At 40.6% G+C, this 19374-nt stretch overlaps 1 protein-coding gene across 2 annotated transcripts in view; it reads right to left on the bottom strand.

Moving 5' to 3' along the window:
* JAK2 (Janus kinase 2) overlaps positions 1-13615 on the bottom strand; it is a 153046-nt gene extending 139431 nt beyond the window's left edge. Inside the window, exons 1-2 of one of the 2 annotated variants that reach the window (XM_024734235.1) lie at positions 13062-13615; positions 12674-12752 (exon numbers count right to left, since the gene is read on the bottom strand). The gene's annotated coding sequence lies outside the window, so the exon portion shown is untranslated. The remainder of the gene's footprint in view (positions 1-12673; positions 12753-13061) is intronic. The other variant, XM_024734236.1, reaches the window with a different exon arrangement.
* Positions 13616-19374: the final 5759 nt, after the last annotated feature.

The raw sequence follows: 19374 nt of genomic DNA, 5'->3' as shown, positions 1-19374 counted from the left end.
TGGTGTTGGAACAATCAGACAATGAACTGAAGGAAAAGGTTGGATTCCACCTTATACCATGCACCAATATAAATACCAGCTGAATCAAGATAACATGGGAAAGTTTCAAAAACATGATTTCAGGGATGAGAGGGACCTAGTGAAGTATGATTAAAAACAAAATAAAAGACTGGTAACTGACAGAAAGGACTGAAAAAAAATGAAAAAAAACATATGCATGGCAAAAGAAATCACACTATAAAGAGAGGCAAAAAGATAAAAATACAACGTGGAGAAAATATTTACAATGCATTTCCCAAACAGAGCTATTTTCCCTAGTATAAAAAAAACTCTCACAAATCAAAGTAAAAGGTCAACAACCCAACAGAAAATGAGCCAGGATAAGAGTGAACAGCTCCCAGAAAAAGAAAATTTTAAGTTAAAATTATAATGAGATTCCATTTTTCACATCTCAAATTGGCAAAGATCAAACCATCTGAAAAGTGTAGAAAAGTATAAATTGGCATTTCTATGGAGATAAATTTGGCAATATTTATTGAAATTAATAACACATACCACTTTTAAATAAGCAATTTCTCTTCTATTTATTTAACCTATATTTATGGTCACATACATACAAATTGACTTAGGTACAAAGATACTACTTTTTGAATTTTAAAACATTTAAATGTGTTACCTGTTCAAAAAGCACATAACTTTTTTTTAAGATCAGAAAATTTATTTTTTTCTTATTAGTCATCCATTTTATACACATAAGTGAATACATGTCAATCTCCCAATTCATCACACCACAACCCCCACCCCCCACCACTTCCCCCCTTGCTGTCTCTACTTTTTTCTCTACTTCTGTGCCTCAATTTCTGCTCAGCAAACCGGTTCATCTGTACGATTTTCTAGGTTCCACATCTATGCATTAATATGCGATATTTGTTCTTCTCTTTCTGACTTACTTCACTCTGTATGACAGTCTCTAGATCCACCCATGTCTCTACAAATGACCCAATTTCGTTCCTTTTTATGGCTGAGTAATATTCCATTGTATATATGTAACACAACTTCTTTATTCGTTCGTCTGTCGAAGGGCATTTAACGTTACTTCCATGACATGGCTATTGTAAATAGTGATGCAATGAACATTGGGGTGCATGTGTCTTTTTGAATTGTGGTTTTCTCTGGGTATATGCCCAGTAGTGGGATTGCTGGATAATATGGTAATTCTATTTTTAGTTCTTTAAGGAACCTCCATATGGTTCTCCAGAGTGGCTGTATCAATTTACATTCCCACTAACAGTGCAAGAGGGTTCCCTTTTCTCCACACCCTCTCAGCATTTGTTGTTTGTAGATATTCTGATGATGCCCATTCTAACTGGTGTGAGGTGATACCTCACTGTAGTTTTGATTTGCATTTCTCTAATAATTAGTGATGTTGAGCAGCTTTTCATGTGCTTCTTGACTATCTACATGTCTTCTTTGGAGAAATGTCTATTTAGGTCTTCTGCCCATTTTTGGATTGGGTTGTTTTTTTAATATTGAGCTGCATGAGTTGTTTATATATTTTGGAGATTAATCCTTTGTCTGAAGATTCATTTGCAAATATTTTCTCCCATTTAACAGCAGTGAGAGTGGACATCCTTGTCTTGTTCCTGATCTTAAGAGGAAATGCTTTCAGTTTTTCACCATTGAGAATGATGTTTGCTGTGGGTTTGCAGTATATGGCCTTTATTATGTTGACGTCGGTCCCCTCTATGCCCACTTTCTGCAGAGTTTTTATCATAAATCGGTGTTGAATTTTGTCAAAAGCTTTTTCTGCATCTATTGAGATGATCATATGGTCATTATTCTTCAATTTGTTTATATGGTGTATCACATTGATTGATTTGTGTATATTGAAGAATCCTTGCATCTCTGGGATAAATCCCACTTGCTCATGGTGAATGATCCTTTTGATGTGTTGCTGGATTCTGTTTGCTAGTATTTTGTTGAGGATTTTTGCATCTATATTCATCAGTGATATTGGTCTGTAATTTTCTTTTGTTGTAGTATCTTTGTTTGGTTTTGGGAACAGGGTTCAATTAAATCTATCTGGTCTATTGTTTCATTTAAAGCTTGTTTCCTTCTTAATTTTCTGTTTGAATGATCTGTCCATTGGTGTAAGTGAGGTGTTAAAGTCCCCCACTATTATTGTGTTAACCATCGATTTCCTTTTAGAGCAGTTAGCAGTTGCCTTATGTACTGAGGTGCTCCTATGTTGGGTGCATGTATATTTATAATTGTTATATCTTCTTCTTGGACTGATCCCTTGATCATTATGTAGTGTCCTTCCTTGTCTCCTGTAACATTCTTTATTTTAAAGTCTATTTTATCTGATATGAGTATTTCTTTTGATTTCCATTTGCATGGAATATATTCTTCCATCCCCTCACTTTCAGTCTGTATGTGTCCCTAGGTCTGAAGTGGGTCTCTTGTAGACAGCATACATATGGGTCTTGTTTTTGTATCCATTCAGCAAGCCTGTGTCTTTTGGCTGGAGCATTTAATCCATTCACGTTTAAGGTAATTATTGATATGTATGTTCCTATTACCATTTTCTTAATTGTTTTCAGTTTGTTTTTGTAGGTCCTTTTCTTCTCTTGTGTTTCCCACTTAGAGAAGTTCCTTTAGCATTTGCTGTAGAGCTGGTTTGATGGTGGTGAATTCTCTTAGCTTTTGCTTATCTGTAAAGCTTTTGATTTCTCCATCGAATCTGAATGAGATCATTACCAGGTAGAGTAATCTTGGTTGTAGGTTCTTCCCTTTCATCACTTTAAATATGTCATGACAGTCCCTTCTGGCTTCTAGAGTTTCTGCTGAGAAATCAGCTGTTAACCTTATGGGAGTTCCCTTGTATGTTATTTGTTGTTTTTCCCTTGCTGCTTTCAATAATTTTTGTTTTTAATTTTTGCCAATTTGATTACTATGTGTCTCAGCGTGTTCCTCCTTATGTTTATCCTGTGTGGGACTCTCTGCACTTCCTGGACATGGATGGCTATTTCCTTTCCCACATTAGGGAAGTTTTCCACTACAGTCTCTTCAAATATTTTCTTGGGTCCTTTCTCTCTCTCTTCTCCTTCTGGGACCCCTATAATGCGAATGTTGCTGTTTAATGTTGTCCCAGAGGTCTCTTAGGCTGTCTTCATTTCTTTTCATTCTTGTTTCTTTATTCTGTTGCCATCAGTGAATTCCACCATTCTGTCTTCCAGGTGACTTATCCATTCTTCTGCCTCAGTTACTCTGCTATTGATTCCTTCTAGTGTAGTTTTCATTTCATTTATTGTATTGTTTGTTCTTTAATTCTTCTAGGTCTTTGTTAAACATTTTTTGCATCTTCTCGATCTTTGCCTCCATTCTTTTTCCAAGGTCCTGGATCATCTTCACTATCATTATTCTGAATTTTTTCTGGAAGGTTGCCTATCTCCACTTCATTAAGTTGTTTTTCTGGGGTTTTATCTTGTTCCTTCATCTGATACATAGCCCTCTGCCTTTTCATCTTGTCTATTTTTCTGTGAATATGGTTTTTGTTCCACAGGCTGCAGGATTATAGTTTTTCTTGCTTCTGCTGTCTGCCCTCTGGTGGATGAGGCTATCCCAGAAAAATTATTGAAGGAACTCTGGGAACCTAGTACTTAAAAAATTAGATATAATAAATTTCCAGTCATCATAAATATTCTGATTTTACCTTCAGTTAAATATTAGACCAAGATGAGTCTTCATTTTGTCATAATGCTATAATAATGGTTTGATTATTCAACATGAAGAATCCTTTTACTGGAACCATTTTTCAGCTCATTTCTATATTTAAGTTGAGATTGAGTGCCATATTAGTTCTGTTTGGAATCCTCCTTGAAGACTTGTCCATCATAGTCAAGACCAGGGCTCAGAGTTTCTAAAAAAGATTTTAGAAGATGAATTAAATTTAGTCAGATGTAGGCTTGGCAGTTACCAGGAGCAAGACTTCTAGGATGGTGGGTGACCTTGCTGATTTAACTCTCTGGGATTGAATCCTTCTTTGCCAGTTTAACTAACGTGGTGTCCTCATCTGGCAGTCCGGTGGTTAAGATTCCGCACTTCCACTGCAGAGAGCGCAGGTTCAATCCCTGGTGGGGGAACTAAGATCCTGCAAGTCTTGTGGTGCAGCCTGCTAGTGCTGGAGGGTCTCCTGCAGAGGTGGCAGGTGGCTGTGGCTCACCATGAGGTCAAGGACACTGGCAGCAGAAGTTCTGGGAAGTACTCCTTGGCGTGAGCCCTCCCAGAGTCCACCATTAGCCCCACCAAAGAGCCAGGTAGCAGGACATAAACATTTTAAGAGAGAATAAAAAGAAGAGACAAATAGAGACAACTCTTCCAAAGAGCTTTGCTCCAAAAGGCAGTAGAAATGGGGCAGTAGCTTGAAGACAATATGGAGTCAAGTAATGGTATAAATTAGGAATTGGCAAACTACAGCTCACAGGTCAAATTCAGACAGTTACCTGTTTTTGTAAAGAAAGCTTTACGAAACTGCCTGTTTTGTATATAAAGCTTTACATGTCTCTTCATTTATGGCTGCTTTTGCACCGCAATGGTAGAGTTGAGTAGTTGCATCAGAGACAATCTTGCCTGAAAAGCCCAAAATATTTACTCTCTGTTCTTTAAGAGAAATACTGCCAAATCCTGGTTTAAATCAGTAACTCTCACAGTTTGGTACCCAAACCAACATCATCAGCATCACTTGGGAACCTATCAGAAATGCAAATTCTCAGGTCCCACTACAGACCTACTGAATCAGAAACTCTGGGCACGGGGCCCAGCAATCTGTGTGTAAACAAGACCTCTAGGTAATTCTGATTAAGAACTACTGGGGGGGGCTTCCCTGGTGGCGCAGTGGTTGAGAGTCTGCCTGCCAATGCAGGGGACACGGGTTCATGCCCCGGTCCAGGAAGATCCACATGCCGCAGAGCAGCTGGGCCCGTGAGCCATGGCCGCTGAGCCTGCGCGTCTGGAGCCTATGTTCCGCAACGGGAGAGGCCACAACACTGAGAGGTCCACATACAGCAAAAAAAAAAAAAAAAAAGAACTACTGGGTAAGGGAACGGTTCTAGTAAGGCCAGGAACAGATAGGGACCCATCTGGAGTTTGTGTTCACAAATTTAAAGGGCCTTGAAGAGATTTAATGGAAACTTAACTGGCCTCAAGGAGGCTGTCAGTGAGGGCTTAAAGGAAAATGAGGAAAATTCTATTGAAAGCTAAATAAAAGGAGATTCTTGTTATATAGTAAAGTTTAGCAAAACTATCACCTACGGTAACATGGAAAATAAAACATATACTTAATAAATTAAGAAGATTCTAGGTAGAATGTTGAAGAAACAGCTAGCTTCTTCTATCTGCCTTTATAAGTGGAAGAGCAGCAAGAGGAAATAAAAAATGAGCTATTTGCTTTCTGAGTGGAATTTCAATGAAATGTAAAGGGCTAAAAACAGTCTTTTCAGCCAGCAAAATGTTCTTAAAGAAAGGGCCTCAAGGCAAAAACCAAATCTAGAGTGGGACCACTGTTCAGACCTCAGAAAGATCTGAATCACTACCTCACATATCCTTTCAAACAAGAGATTACCTTAGGATCTTAAGGATATTGTTCTACAGCAGCTTCACAGAAGCCTAAGGTAGCAAAAAGTTCCTCTCAAAACAGATTTGTGGGTATGACTTTTGTCTGATGGAGTAGACTATGAACTGACACACAGGAAGTCCACAAAGTTTTTACTGGAGTCACATTAGCTTAGAATGAAAGGGACAGTAATAATATAAAATAAAAGGAGGCATTTGGACCCCAAACTACTACAGGCAGGAAGCAAGCTCAGAAACTTACTCAGTGGCAAACAAGATCAGTTCTTCTGGGGAAAAAAAAAATGATTCAGAAGGTGAAGCCAAAGACCAAAAGAAGATGCCACGGCCCACTAAGAACAACTTCCAGGGAACAGGACTGAACTCTAATCAAGGAACTGCCATCATGCACATAGCCAGATTTTGGAATTGCTATAGAATGCCATGTGACTCCTTTTTTCCCTGTTTTTTGAACAGGAATGTCTAATGCAGTTAATGCATGCCTTTCCAATCTTGTAGTTTAATTATGTGGGGGCCTATTACTTGTCTTTTCACAGGTCTTCAGTTATAGAGGAATCATTCTCAAGAAACCATACCCAAGGAACCTCATCTTCATCTGGACCTGATTTCAATGATGAGATACTGGATTTTGAGCGATGTCATTATGGGATGTGAATTAGAGGTCTCTGAGGAAGGGGTTAGTGTATTTTGGACATAGGAGGGATGTGAAGTGTGGCAAAATGGCAATTATGGCAATAATATTGTCCAGAGACAGCCATAACAAAATCTCCTATCCCATGTTTTCTTCCACAATGTGACCTTGCCACTCCCCAATTTATACCGAGGGCTAACCTGATTAGGTCCACCAAACCTAACCTGACTCACTTGCTTTTACTCGCCTGCCTTTAGTTGATTTTAAAATCCATATAGCTAACAGTCATTAGCCAAGCAATATATCTAAACTCCCAATAGCTTTCTCATAGATAACACCTTAGACTATAAGTCACTATAATAATGCTTGCCTAAGTTGTTTTTCAGGAGCTAGTTCTTGACCAGCTCAACCCAGCTGAGACTACCACCCATTCAACTGGGATTGCCTGATTGTCCAATGGATCACCTTTTCATGTCAGAAGACCCAAAGCTCCACCCTCAGATCATACTAATGCCACCATTTTCTGAACATGCACCCCATGAAGAAGCCTGTAGCTCAGTTGTGCCTGTGCAGAACTTCAATTACTGCACTTTTTTCCTGCTTCCAATCACCTTTCCCCATGCCTCAGACCACCGTTCTCCTTTATTCCATAAATATCCCAAGTGCTTCACCTTCGGGAAGGCAGATTTGAGATTTGTTCTCCAGTCTCCTCACTTGGCTGCCCCATGAGTAAACATTTTCTCTGCTGCAAACCTCAGCATCTCAGCATGTGGCTTCCTGCACATCAGGCAAAGGAACCTGGTTCGGTAACACAAGAAGCAGTCTATTCCCCACCCCCACCTCGCCATGTTCACTGAAATACTCACTTTTAAACCCTGACTCACCAGGTAAGAAAGCCAACTATCCTGAGGCCCCGATATTTTAAGGAAGTCCAAGCCACACGTACATGTTCCAGTTAAGAGCCCCAGCTGAGATCTGAGTCAGCAGCCAGTGTCAATTACCAGTCATGTGAGTGAAGACACCTCCAGATGATTCTAGCCCTCTACCTCCAAATTACCCCCAGCCAGCAACTCTTCCCAACTGAGGTCCTAGACACTGTAGAGTGGAAACAAGTCATCTCTGGTGTGCCCTATCTGAAATACTGACGCGTAATATGAGTCTAATAAAGTAGTTATTTTTCATCACTAAGTTGTGGGGTGGTTTTGTCACAAAGTAATAGCAACTAAAATACATACTAATGGAAATGATCCAGTAGAGGGAAAATTTGAGAATGCAAAAAAAGGAGAGAGAAATACAGTGCTAAAGTCCTTGAAGGCAAAAGGGGATGGTTTCCTCTACCCAAATAGATGAAGAAGTCTTACATGGGACACTGAATAGTACATACATTGTAAAGGAGGGAAGGGCAGAGTACAGGTACAGATACAGAATTGGAGGAAAGGGGCCTATTGATGGTGGATTGTGTTATTTACACATATGGAGCTAAGTACCAGAAGACACTGTTTTAAGATTTGAAAGTGGTTTCCTGGAGAACAAGAATCAGAGATGCGGGGAGGGGAGCAGAGGCAAGGGGCTGCTGTTTTTTTGTTATAAACATTTAAACCATTTACTTCTTAAACTTTATACACACTTTACCATGTGATTTCACCTTTTTAAAGTAAACAGTTTTTTAAAAAATTTAGTCCACTCCTTCATTTTCCAAATGAGGAAAAAACAAGACTCACTGATTATTTGACTTGCTCAAAATCACACACCATATTGACAGCAGTCAGTCCTTGATCCCCTGACTTCCAAAACAGTGTACTTCCTCACATCACACTACCTTTTATATTATAAAAATATTACCTACTGGCATATTTCATAATCAGAATTTATTAAAATAACCTAGTAAGCAATAATGAATGCCCTATTCTCAAGGACTGATACCAAAAAAGGCAGAAGAGTGTCCTTGTGAAGATCAAAATACTCATTCAAGCAAAACAAATAGCCCATGGACTATCTCTACCTCATTCACCTTTAGAATAGCTATACTGTACAGGCTTCAAAAACAGATAACACTTCCTTTGTCCTTTCCAATTCTCCTAATCTGAATACTCTTAATTATGCTACCTTCAGTTTTATAAGTTATCAACCAAGAATTTCTCTTTCCTTTTAGCAATTAATACCTTATCATTTTATTCAGATCTTACCAGTACAATTGCACCTAGAGGTTAGTTGTCTAAACTGACAGACCAATGAATGTCTAATGCTAACCACTGAATGTCTACTCATTCAAATAATATAAATGCAGGGCTAATACCCATAAGGAATATGGGTCCCTGTGTAATATGATATGAGATGACACAGATGAATGACAAACATTCTGTCAAAAAATACCTCCTAGTCTTTATTGTGTCAAAATTCTCATCATTAGTCCCAGGGATGGAGAGCTTTGAATAGAAGTCTCCACTGATCAACCAAAAGTCAAATTCAATGGTTTTTTGTTATACTAGAGAGAACAAAATATTTGCAATGGTTATTTCTGCATGGGGAAACCATAAGCAATTTTCTTCTTTCTTCTGCTTTTCTAGGTTTTATATTAGGAAAGACAGCAGTACACATTTTTAAGACCTTTTTCTTTCTTTTTTAAAAATTAATTAATTTATTTACTTTTGGCTGCATTGGGTGTTCATTGCTGCGCACAGGCTTTTTCTAGTTGTGGTGAAAGGGGGCTACTCTTCGTTGTGGTGTGCAGGCTTCTCATTGTGGTGGCTTCTCTTGTTGCGGAGCACGGGCTCTAGGCGCACGGTCTTCAGTAGTTGTGGCACGTGGGCTCAGTAGTTGTGGCTCGAGGGTTCTAGATACATGCTCAGTAGTTGTAGCGCACGGGCTTAGCTGCTCTGTGGCACGTGGGATCTTCCCGGACCAGGGCTCGAACCCGTGTCCCCTGCATTGGCAGGTGAATTCTTAACCACTGCGGCACCAGAGAAGTCCCAAGACCTTTTAAAATTCTGATTCTTCTCACTTCTTGGCAGTGATCAACAATGGTAAACTTGTTAATCAATCCCACCTGCTTAACCTACCTACCCACCTGCTTCACACACTGACTGCTCCATCTTTGTCGCCTTTGCCAATTCCTCTTCTTTCACCCATTCTCTAATTATGTGCAGTTCCCAAGGCTCAATCTCAGATGCACTGCTCTTCTCTCTAAGCACAATTCCAGCCTTAAATTTCTCTATTACGTTCTAGTCATATTGTCCCACTGTCTGGCTATCTATTTTCACTTATTTACCCCACTGTCACCTCAAACTCAACATATCCAAAATATAAGCCCAGTTGTCTGTATCCCGTCAACCAGCTACTAATACCTCATACCTATTTCTGTCAGTACTGTCATTAATAAAACCCTAGTTCTTTTTTGTCACCAACTAGGTGAGTAACTTTGGCCACATTTTTAAACCTCTCTGGGTTTCCTAATGCACATGTTCTCAGATATCTTAAGAGTTTCAACACTCTTTGATTTCCTCTGTCACTGAGGATCAAAACTTCAGTCATTTTTGATTACTCCTCTCCCTCCCCGCACTACATCCTCCTTTCTTATTCAGTCCAGAATTAAGCCTTGTGTGACATCTCTCCAGTCTTATTTTCACTAAAGCCAAATCCTCATTACCTCAGGCCCAGATTATTTTCCTAGCTTTATCACTTCTCTTTCCAACTCATACTCTACCCAATGCTGGTGCCACTGTGATTTTCTTAAAATACTTTTTTAAGCAAGTTCCTTCTCAATCTGAAACTTTTAAAGCTTGTCTATTACCTATGAAGCAAAGTGCTGATACATTCTTCTCATCCTAGCACTTGAAACCAGCCATAATCTAATTCCAATCCACATTTTCAACGTGATTTCTTACTACTCTGGATTCTAAGAGGTTGATATGACTTTCGATATTCTAGGCTAGGCTGAGGATAAGAGTCCCGGAATTCAGGTGGTAAAAGTGGGGGAAGCAGAAATATGAATGACAAAATAAATATGAATAGGACATGTTGAATGGATTAATATATGAGGTAAATGAAAGAGGTAGTTTAAAGATGACATCTAATTTAAAGCCTATATGGCTAGGAGAGAAGGAAATTACAAAGGGGTATAAAAAGATGATTTTCATTTAAGGTATGTTATGTTTAAGGAGATGGTCAAAAATACTAGTAGAAAAACAGTACTGGAAAAACCACAAAGTAACTAGAATGACAATCAATAGGATTAGCCTAAAACGAAAAAGCTAGACAGAAGCTATAAAGATATTAAATAGGAGAGTAAATATACTAAGCTATGATCAGCTAGTACTGGTTTTATCAATAAATTGATAACTGGCTGTATCAATAATTGTATCAATAATTTTGGTGGGGAGGGGAAGCAATTAGTGACCAACATTAAAAAATGGCAGTTTTCCCATTTAAAAAAATTTATCAGAAAAGCCAACCAAAAGCTAAGGTAAAGGTTCCCAAACTTTCTCTATTTAGGAAATTCTTAGTGTTAGTAATTTTTTCATAGCACCCTTAGGCCAAAAGAAATACTTAAGTAGCTGGGTTCAAACCACTTAAGTGTTAATGCCCTTATAACTTAGTGCTTGTTGGACACTGTACAAACTCTCAAACCTGGAATCAAATTGGACAACATGATACTGTAGTATCCTGTTTCATACAGTAGTTGCTTTTTATCAGAGCAACCTCTAAAAATACAGCTTTGCAAAAACATGACATTGTAGAAAGGAATGTGTCAATCTAATGTTGAAACTGTGAACTACCTCAAACTATCAGTTCATGCTTGGGTTCAATGGCACTCTGGGCCACCTCAGCACACAGTCTGGGAAACTGGGAGCAAAGGGAAGGGGCCTAAAAAAGAGAAGAATAAAAAATAATGGGAGAGGAGCAAAAGAAAGTTCTTATTAGCATGGTTAACCACAAGAGGGCAGCACAACAGTTGGTAGGGGCAGCACAAATGTGGCAGGGAGCGGGGTGCGGAGAGATGATAAGGGTCAAACCTTTCCATAAAAATGCTCTAAGACCCCTTAACCACTTCAAGACATAAAAGTCCTTTTTCTCCTTATACTAAAGAGGAAGAAACACTGGTCACTGGCAGATCACCTTATGCAGTCATTGTGCCCTTCTCTGAATATCCTTTGCCTGCCCAGCCATGACTTTCACAGTAGCCAAGCAATGTACTACTTTGCATGCATAATCTTACTCAATCCTCACAACAATCTTATAAGAAAGTGAGACTCAAAGAGATTTTAAATAATACCACTATTAAGTGGCAGGAACACCAGAATTCAAACCCAGATCTGACCCCAAAGCCAATGTCCTTCCCTATTCTGCCTCAAAAGTATCTCACCTTTCAGCAATAACCAGGTGAAGTAGAGAAAAGATCATGTTCCCATCCTATACCTGAGACACCTGTCTCAAATCACTAGGAAAAACCAGTAAATGAAACAAACTATTCCTTAACAGGTCCCTAAAACATGCTAAATAACTCCAAACACAGGACACTCAGAGCCAAAACAAGCATTATATGCTTAACTAGTCAGCAAGTACTGTAGCTTTCCTGTACAGGTAAATACTTGTTAAGGCAAATGTTGGACACATCTGCTTTGCAGATATGTTACACACTAAAAGATATGTGCACATACAAGCAAGCGATTCTCATACCTAAAGTGGTAAAAGGTGAAGGGGGTAGGGAAAGGTAGGCCAAAAGGTGATTATTCATCTTCATATCTATTGGGTGTTATATCAGAATATCTGCAATAGCCCAACAACTCACTTGTACAAACCTATTATGAAACCAAAAGCAATCGTCATCGCTCTTATTCCCACTTGTAGTTTCCTTCTCCACATTTTTCCTCCCCTCTGTGACATACTCAGCTGCCTCTATCCTTTCATTCAGAGAAAAGGAGTTTCTTCTGACAGATTAATAACCACCGGAAAGCAAAATGGGTAAATTCAACCGACACAGCAAACTTAAGCAGATAAAACCATTCACGAAGCATTCAGTGTGGTCGCAGAAACCCCAGCAAGAGCAGCTAACGTGTCCTCTCAATAGGTATATCTTATTACTTGAAAATGTTCCTCGTTCAAAGATTAACAATCTTTGGCTGCTTGAGGAGAAAGGGTAACGGACAACGTTTTCTCTGCAAAGAAAGACAATGTACAATCAGCAGAGAAACAAACAATTAACGTTTCTTAAAGGATCCAAGAGCAACAATAACCCCCAAAATTACCCTCCCAGAGCAATATTCAAAGTTCAGTACTGCCATTTTCAAAGGAGTAAGCAACAATGAGCCCTGCCCGTCGACACACGCTTCCAACCTTCCTACGCACAACAGCTCGAGACACCCTCGTCTTTACTGCAGCGAAAAAAGACAGCAGCCAGGATCGCATACCCACCTTCGCGGGAAGGGGAGGAAGGGCCTCTTCTGCAGAAGAGAAACAGGTCACATCTTGTTGCCTTGCCTGCTTCCGAAACCTAAAAAAAAAAAAAAAAAAAAGCAGCAGTTAGTACCGCAGAAATCCAGGGGAAATTGATGCTCTTTTCTAGGCTGTTCAGATATCTAGAAAATTTTAAAGAGGAATAAGTAAAGAGGGAGGAGGAATATCAGACACATAAGGATGCAAATAGCAACGCAAAACAGTCCGTTGTAGGTTCCCTTTTAAAGAGGAGGATTTTCTTGCCGAGAAGTTTACTGCCACTAGCGAGGGGAAAGCGGAGATCAGGAGGTGGGAGGGAGGGTGAATAGAGAACTGCTGCCGGAGCCCAGGCAGCAATAACACCCACCCGCTGCACGGATCAGGCGACGAGGACGCGCCCCGAGGCCGCAGGGACTGCTCCTACCCGGCGCCTCCGCCCGGCCACGATCTTCGAAGCCCCTGGAGCGGGCAAGGGTCCGAGCGTCCGCCAGGCTGGGCCCTCGGTGGCCCTCCCGTGCGGGTTCTGCTCCCACTCACATCCCTCGGCGGCGAGGACCGGGCCTCTCCCTGCGCGGCGATAGCAGCCCTCCGCCCCGACGCGCGCCGCAAGTCCGGGCCCCGGGGCCGAGGGGCCGAGGCGGCGGCACGAACTGACGAGCGAGCCGGGAGCCGGCCCAGCCTCTCAGCGCCCCGGGAGGCCGTTAGCGGAGGCCGCTGCTTGCCCCCTTCTGCTCCTCTTCCTCCCTCCTTCCGGCAGCCCACACCACTCCCACTTCGGGCAGCCGGGAAGCCCGTCACAGTCGTCGTCTCCACCCTCTTCCAAGCCACACCGTCTTCTCAGCGCCGCAGGCGACACTGTCTGGGACGTCCTATTTACGTCCAACTCAGCCTCCCAGTTGGCCTCGGGTCCGGCGGCCAGTTCACGGCTGACTGAGGCCGCCTCTGAACGGGGCGGGGGCGGGGCGGGGGCGGGCGCCTGGCGTGCGCCCCCGGTCTGCGCGTGCGCGCGTGTGCCTCTCCACCCAGGCCGCGCTTTCCCCGGCGCGCGCGGAGGGGCCGACGGGGCCTGGCTACGCAAGACCGTGGCTTCTCGGGAAGCCAGCGAACGTGCGCGGAGATTCCCGCGGTGGCCCCTGGGCGTGAGCGGGCGGGGGGACTTGAGCTGGGCTGGGCCCTCCGCAGATGGCCGTGTGCGTGGCCGGAGGCGGCTGGGAATGAGTAAGCCACGCCGGGAAGGCGCCCTCGGCGCACAACCTGGCACCGCACAGAGACTTTCCCCTCCCGCGCACTGTTGTCTTTTTCTGCTTTTGCTCCCACTTTCGGGGTGCAGCAAACCTGCCCCTCCACAGTCCAGGCCGCTAGGCCGAGAGAAGTAGCGCCGAGGGTTGGGGCAACGCGTTCATACGCACCGTTTCGCGCCAATGCAATTCCGTGCGCCTGATTCCAACCAGTCACCTCTGCTGGAAAGGGGTGAGGGTGGAATGAGGTGCCCAGATGCCTGTGGAATGGCGGCAAGGCCTGGCAAAGGAGGAGAAACAACTTCCACCATCCCAAAGAGCCTCATTCATTCATTCAACAAATATCTAGAGCATCTACTGTGTGCCAGGCTGTAGGACCCCAAGGATGATATGTGAACACAACCCACATACTCTTTGCCCCACGGGAGCTTGTATTCTGATAACGCGACAAAAATGCTTTTAATTTATCAGTATAATGTGCCAGAGTATAACTGCCGCTAGGAAAAGTAAAGGAGCAGGAAGTGAGGAGGCAGTGTGCTATTTTAGTTATAGTGGCCAGGAAAGACCTCCCAGAGAAACTAACGTTTGAGCAGAGATCCGAAGGATGAGAATGAGCTATCTGGGAAAAGAGTTTCATGCAGAAACACTAGCAAAGGCAAAGACCCTGAGAAGGGAAGGTGCTTGGCAGGTTCAAAGGACCGAGAAAGAGGTCACTGGCTGGAGGACAGCAAAGGAAGGGGCAGTGGTAAGAGGTGAGGCCGAAGAAGTAGCCTGTGACCCAACTGTGTAGGGCCTTTTTCACTCATCATCAGCCTTCTTTCTGTCAATCTGAAAAAAAAAACCATGCATTTATAGCCCCTGTTTCCCCATACAAATGATGCTGTGATTCAGGTCAAGCTTGTATTTAATGGTTTCTTTAAATAAACCTCACCAAAGCAACTCCTGCATTTCTTCTTACATAAGACCCATTGCAAAAGGTCTTTGAGCAAATGATAGCAGGATCAGAAATGACTTGAATTCACACTGACTTCTTTAAAGTAAGTAGTGAACTAGAGCCCTGTTTTCTCCTAAGAAGGGATTTACAGGGAAACTGCATTCCTATGGCTACTGTCTGACAAGCAAAATATGCTGGAGAGTTCTTGGTTGTTGTTGTTGTCGTTGTTTAATTTCTAAAAAGAAATTAGAAATAGGAGTTGTGACTCAACAGCAAATCTAAAATCTGCTTAGAATGTTAAGGTTGAAATTACAAGCAGCAACCACCATGAGAGTTCCCTTTTCCTGCAAACAAAAACTGTTAACTGGAGTAGAAACCAGAACACAGACCCACGTAAAGAACATAAAGTGCTGAAGGTGGCTTTAATGTTAGGGTTAAAATGAAAGTCGTCTGAACTGTGGAAATGGAAGCATTCTCTTTGGGAGGGGTGGGGGGCAAAAGCCTGTTTAAGAACTCTAAACAGTACAGATACATTCATTGTAGTAAATGATGTTTCTATATTTTGTAATGATGTGTTTATTCAACCAGGCATGGTATCTGTTACTCCACTGCCTTTTTGCAGGGAAAGGCCATTTGGAAATAGTAAATATTGAGGGTTTCTTGTGGGGGAAGGGATTCTTTTTTATAATAGTGATTTGGATAGGGAAGACAGGGTGGGCAAGGGAAATATATTAATCACAGGCTTGTAGACGAGAAATCAATCTACCCATACAGAGAGATAAGGTGACTTGCTTAGTGTCATTCTACTAGTGAAAGCCTCTCTCCTTACCAAAAATACTATGATTTTAAGCCAATATTACCCTGGAATGTTTAGCTCTTTTCACTCTTTGGAGAACTTTTTAACTCTTTATGTGATCCCTGGTAGTGACATAACTAGAAATTTGCTCCCAGGGCGAATATTTCAGAAAGTTTCCTCTATTCTTTGATAATGGTAAAAGAGGATTCCAAGACATTTGACCAAGTCTTTCAAGACATTCTTTCACACAACATGGAGAAACAAGAAATGTGAGTTGGGTTGGATGATAAAACATTTAGATTCAAAACTGATTGTATGGCCATATCTCGAAGTAAAAATTAGCAGCCAGGTGTCAAGTATGGGGTGTTGTGCCACAAGTTCTGTCGTTCTACTGCAGTAGAATATGGTGGCAGTGGCTCCTGACTGCCATTCCTAACCCACACCTGCAACAAGACTGACAGAATGTGTTAGATAGGGCTTTGGCATTCACTTCTTTTTAAAGTCCTTAAGTGGTTTCAGTGCAAAGGTTGGAAATCCATGGCTCAGCGTTTAGGAACTTAAGGTTGAGAGTCTGGCTGACTCAGGTTTGAATCACTGTTTTCACCAAGGAAGTCATTTAAATTTTCTAAGCTTCCATTTTGTCATCAGTATAATGAGGATAAGAATATCTTCTTTGAAGAGCTGTTTTGAAGATTAGATGAAAAAGTATTTTTAAACCCTTAGCACAGTTATTAAATGCCTATTATGCTTGTGGTGGGGACAATTTATAGATATCCCCAAGCTGGGGGGTATGAGAAATACGCTGGATTTTCTCAGTAATCCTGAAGCATTTGTCACAGTTTATTGTGTGACACGAAACTGTGTGGGCAGGAATGATAAGGGCTGGGTTGTAACAGAGATAAACGCAAAGACCTGCAATTGTATTTTTTAAAAAACAAAACTATGCCATTAACTGATGAAATAATGAAAACATTCTCAAGAGGAGCATAAATGTGAGAGCAGAAAAAGATATAGGAAAGTTCTTCCCCTTGGAAGGGGAAACAGGCTCAAGCAAAAGACTGGGGATAGATCCACAAGTTAGATTGTTTCCTTCCAGGGTAGAGAAGATGTACTTTTCTGAAGGCATCAGCTATGGAGAGAGGCTAATTTATCCCAGGTCTAGTAATATAAACCGAAAGACAAAGTCAGGAGTGTGAATCAGGTAGACAGACAAGCAAGCAATGTTTTTTACTTTGAATCATCCAGATATTTTAGGACTATTCATTTCAAAGTTAGGTTGGATATGGCAAAAATTTTTTTCAAAATTTCCTCTGCCCTTTATCATATCTATATCTCTACATCAATTCTTTCACTCTTCATTATAGTCCCAAAGAAAAAGGTGTTCCTGGCAAGCAGGTCCCTCCTTCCCTTGAGATAACTGAATAAGTTTAATGTTGGTGCATAAAAACTAAAATAATTTCCCCATCTGTAAGCCAGGAATTAATAACCTCCTTCAGGTAAGGACGATTATTTGGCAAAATATGCAAAATGTCTATTATAATTATGCTGTACTTTACAAAAAAATTTAACTTAAAACATTTGAGGTATAGTACCAATTCACTAAAACTATTTTTCTTTATAAAAGGATCCATACCAAGATTCACTCTTCAAAATAGAAATTCCCCTCGCATAATTATCAGTGTACAGAGCGTTAATTCCTGAGTCCTTATTTAGATTAAGGATTCTGCCTTCTTTCTTTGAGAACTATCTTCTTCACCCAGAGTAGTCAGCCTCTAGCCCCTGTGTTACGGTTTGTGACCCTGCTACCCACACTCCTTGATCGCACCATGAGTTGTCACCTGACTCAAGCTGAGCCATTCATGATCTCCCTCCTGAGGAAGTTGGAACTGGGATTCAAAGACAGTTGCTCAGACTTTTTTGTTCTCTTAAAGTGAAGTTACCCATGCTCTAAAATTATGGCTGCCATCTGTATTCATGTACATGGAGTTGCACAGAAAGCTGACTTGCTTTGGGAGAAAAGAATTGACACAGACAGAAGAGAGAAAAAAAAAGAGTTCACCAGGAATGAATCCTCTTAGCTTTTCAGCTTCCTCTTCCTTATAAGGCCCAAAGAAACTTCCTGTATTTGGTATCTTGAAAATACTTCCGTATGACAAATTTCCCCTTTTTACCTGAACAAGATCTAGTAGTGTCAGATCTAGTAGTGTCAGAGTACTTGCAATGAAATAACCTGGAGTGAAACAGATATTATAGTACACTGATGAGAAGAAAAGAAAAAGAAAAGAAAAAAATATTCTTCAAATTACAACAGGGAAAATGTGTATCTTTTTTTTTGTAATATGAGCTCCTCTCATTTATTTTTTTGTGATTCAAAATTTTTGTAGATTATACTCCATTTAAAGTTATTATAAAACGTTGGCTATATTCCATGTGCTGTATTGTGTGTCTTTTAAAAATCCAATTTACCCACAAATTTTGGAATTCTATCTTCAATCATAAGGTCAAGCATAACTATACAAGTATTAGTCACAATCTAAGACATTACACAGAACCCATGGGTTAGCAGAAAATAAAGATAGCTACTCCTATAAAACATCACTCCTGTCACCACTGTTCAATTTTCTTTTCTAAGTTGCTTCACTCTACCTTCTCTTTAACAATAATTTTATGAGTCTTCTGGGCCATAGTTATAATAATTGCTGTGGTCACTCCACGCTATCTACACTACTGACCAAAGGAAAATCTGATTTGATATTAAAGCATCATAATGATGTGGTTAAATACTCTGAATTTCAGTGTTACCTATGAAATACATAAATGGACCAGAAAATGCTGCATGTCATAGTTCTCAATTTTACCTTCCACTCCTATATACTAATATACTACCCTACATTCCTCAAACTGAAACTGAGAAAAACCAGGAGAATAACTTTCTTCTTTCATCCACACCTAATACTGTCTCCTACTGAACACTGATACAACCATTCATTTGGAGAAAAAAAACAAATACTATTTCTTTGGTTTCTCCTTTTGTGTAATAGTGGTTTTGTTTTTCTGACTTTTGTTTTGTTTTGGTTTGGTTTTTTTTCCTCTGTCGCCTTCATCTGGTTATAAATCAAGCATGAAATGATGTAATAGTCCTCAGGCAAACTCTCTGGCTAGGTATTCTAATGCTACAAGAATTTTAGTATTGAGTGCTTTCCACTTAGATACCAATTCAGCTCTTTTACTACCCATAGGAAATGCTCTGGGGATCAACAGCACTACAAGTGATAAAGTTTTTAGTAGGAATGATAACTTTGGAAAATTTTTAAAATAACTGCTAATTACTGGAATAGACATGTTTTAAGGCTTTTGAAAGGTTGTCTTGTACATTTTAGCATCTATTATCCTCATTAAAGGGCTTATATTTGTTGAGCAAGCTACTTTTTTCCTTTTTGATTCCAAAGTAAACATTAATACATACTACTTGTGGTAAATCCAACTAATATGGAAGATAAAGTATACAAAGTGGAAGTTCCTCTTGATCCTCTTTTCCTAGCCCTCTTTACTTCCCAGAGGTAACCACTGATAACTATTTCATGTGTAACTTTTCAGAATTTTTTCTAAGCATTTTCCTACTTATTTCCTATAGATTTAGTTTTGAACTCTATAAACCAAATAGATAATTCTATACTTTTTGTGTTACCATTTTTTCACTTAACACCTTCTG

The sequence above is a fragment of the Neophocaena asiaeorientalis genome, unplaced genomic scaffold, assembly GCF_003031525.2.
Source record: "Neophocaena asiaeorientalis asiaeorientalis breed wild unplaced genomic scaffold, Neophocaena_asiaeorientalis_V1.1 scaffold256, whole genome shotgun sequence".
NCBI classification, from domain to species: Eukaryota; Metazoa; Chordata; class Mammalia; order Artiodactyla; family Phocoenidae; genus Neophocaena; species Neophocaena asiaeorientalis.
The sequence above is the reverse complement of the archived record's forward strand: the minus strand, read 5'-3'. Positions and strand labels throughout refer to the sequence as shown.